This window comes from Sinohyriopsis cumingii, chromosome 2, assembly GCF_028554795.1.
Source record: "Sinohyriopsis cumingii isolate HCF-2022 chromosome 2, ASM2855479v2, whole genome shotgun sequence".
Classification (NCBI taxonomy): Eukaryota; Metazoa; Mollusca; class Bivalvia; order Unionida; family Unionidae; genus Sinohyriopsis; species Sinohyriopsis cumingii.
The window spans coordinates 168,828,225-168,831,374 of NC_142962.1; positions in this window are offsets into that span (position 1 = coordinate 168,828,225).

The window sequence follows — 3,150 nt, forward strand, 5'->3', positions numbered from 1 at the left end:
TGGGTGTACACTTATTGCTGTTGCAGGTGTGACACATGACTGAGAGGGGGGTACTGTTGTTTCCAATGCTACTTTGGGTATCAGTTTTTATATGCATGGTCATTTTACATTTTCTTTTGGCTGGTACTGGGATTGTCTGTGTCTGATACTGTTGATATTTGGGAGTCTGTCTGAATTGCTGTTTCACATGAGGTTACTTGCTCATTAACCCTTCCCTGTGCCGATTTAATAGCATGTAACTGTAGTTTTAATTCTTCAATTTGGGCCTCCAAGTTCCTAATCGTTTTTTGATGTACACACATGAAGAAATCATTAAGGTTTAAGCCATCACTGCTGTGGTCATGATTTATGGAGCGTGTAATTGCCTGACACACTGGAGGGGTGTTAATTTTATTGCCCGAGTCATTTAGGTCAAAGACTTTAGGTGCTGTTTCATGTTTGGTACTACAGCTAGTTACTGGTGTATATGTCAGCATATTATAAATGCCTTTAGCATGGGTATTCTCATCCTGTCTATATGTACAGATAATATGATCTAATCATGTGAAACTGTTCAGCCCCTGTATATGTAAGACATGTTTTATACAATGTAGCCGTCACATTTTCTATTGTGTTCTGTAGATAATACCATTTTGTACACTTGAACTGCATTAAGTCATGCAAGGTTCTGAATCCAATATCTGTTTTACCAACTCAAACGTTTGTGGATCTATATACACTGTGATGCTGTATTTATTCTGTTTGACCCTCAGGAATTCTGGATAAATGTCAGCCATATTGGATAACTCCAAAACATCATCTGCACAATTGTTTTCATTTTGAACATTACTTTCCTGCATAGGATTATCTGTGTGGCTCTCATCTTCAGGTATATCAGACATACTAAAGCCAGAGAATGATGCAGCAAAGGTTGAGCGGAGTGTGTTGAGTCAGGAACATGTCTGTTTATGTGCATCAGTCTATGGAACTGTGGGGGTTCCAACGGTCAAATCTCAGCCGGCCTTGCAGTCCAAGAATCACAGATTCAATACCCGCACAGGCCAGCCCGGTCAGCAGTCTTGGGGTATCCTTGGTTATAACATTTAAATTTTATAAAGCCCATAGTCTGTATCGATGAGAAAATCAGTTTTGGTTTTAAAACAACTTACTGCTCATTTGTATGACAATATTCACAATCAGTATGAAAAAAAAAAATCAAAACTTTGCACAGGCATTATCTGGAACTTATGTGATGGGGTGTAATGACGTATATCTAGTCCAGTTGTATTTCAACCCCTACGTGGTTTGGTTCTCAAAACATGCAAAAGTACACTCCACGTCTGAGGTCCTCTTCTGCAGTACCCATTACAGAATTTTTTTTTAATTAATTGTGGTAGTTTGTTGCATTCTCGATTTTTTTCTTCACATAGTGGAATATGCCATTATATTACATCTTCAGAATCCTTTTTACTGCCTTTGGTTGTGATGGGCAGTGTGCACAGTTGATTTGTTCTCTTTATGCAGTTTCGGAGTCTAAACAACTGTTCTGTAGATGCGATGTCACTTAATTTTACATAGCAGAATGGATATGGTTTATTAATCCTTTGGAAACTGACAAAGTTTTGGATCAGCTGCTTTCTTGACCCAACTGTTTCCATTTTGCAGACTTTGGCTTATATTGTCAGCTGATGTTATGGCATGATAATTGACGAGCAACTGATCTGTGATAATGTTTTGACGAAACCACTGTAATTACTGTTTTGTTCAGTTCTGACTCAAAGTGACAATATTAAGAGACCAGTTTTGATGTGTAGAAATCATCTAATGATTGACACCTGAGGCTGTCGGGGTTCATTAGTGTTCAAAAACACTGGAATAGTAAAGGAACGTGAGGCACCATCCTCTTGTTGTTTTAAAGTCATTCACAGCTAAGAGTCAGCAAGCTCAAATTTTCCCGTTTGAAAATATTGAAAACAAAAGGAGTAATGAATCCTGCATTCCTCTGGAAGATCTTGGTCAATCCCACAAGATGAAAGGAACACATGATTGGGTACGAGTTTTCCAGATTTCACAAGCTGTCTTGCAAGGAAATGCTTACCAGGAAGAAGAAGCCTTTAGTAATGAAATGTATGACTGTGACATGGTGGCTTTTCTTCAGTGAGATAGGAACTATCAGAGATCTATCATCATATGTTTCAACATTATGTTGTAATTCTGCAATTTGGTGCGAATATGTATTCCTGCTTCATTTTCACACACACAGTGTTCAGGCATATTTATGAGAGGATTTATTTAAATTATTAGTTGAAATTACAAAGTGCTCATTGACTTTTTGAACTTGGGATTATTGTGAATTCATTCAGAGACATTGTGAAGTGTGATACATGAAGCCAATTGGTATATCAGAAGATTCAAGATTATTTTAATTCATTTGGAACATTCTCTATGCCTGGACCTATGAGAGAGCATTTAGGATTATTTGGGAATTATTTCAAAATACTATAAGTTCCCCATAATTTTTTACTTTGCATCTTAGAGAAATAAAGTTATTTATTGAACTTGCTAAATGTAATAGTTTCACTTCTTTCTGTTACATACTTCAAGTCTATAAAATTGTAACACTTCACACAGACCTAAGCTTAAAGTATCAAGAGATGCTGATTGTTGATACAGGTTACATCTTGATTTGTTTGATCTCTTAGAAGATACTGAATGTCATCCTCTGGGCTTATTAGATACCACTTTAAAAATCAGGGAGTCAACATGGCGATGAGACAGACACATCAAAAGAAAGTCAACAATGGAACCAATTTTCTTTTCTCCTGTCTGTATTATCCCAGCACCATGTTCTTGTAATTCTTGTGAAATATTTTGTGTCTTCACGATTTTTTTCATGTCATCAATCAAATGATTAGATTTAATGAACTTTACAGATGCTCTAGGCCACCTGAGCAGTTGACTGGTCTTTTGTAAACAACAACAACAAAAATTGCGTGGTGTACTGTGAGTCAAAACCAAATTAATATTCTATTTAACTTGGCACATGGAGTCTGGCTGACTGTTTAAAGGTGGGTCCCAAGTCACACATTTTCAGTTCTTGTCAATGAACTGAATAAATTTTCAATCCCTAGCTACTGATGTAAGATAAATTAAAAGAAATAAAGGACAAGC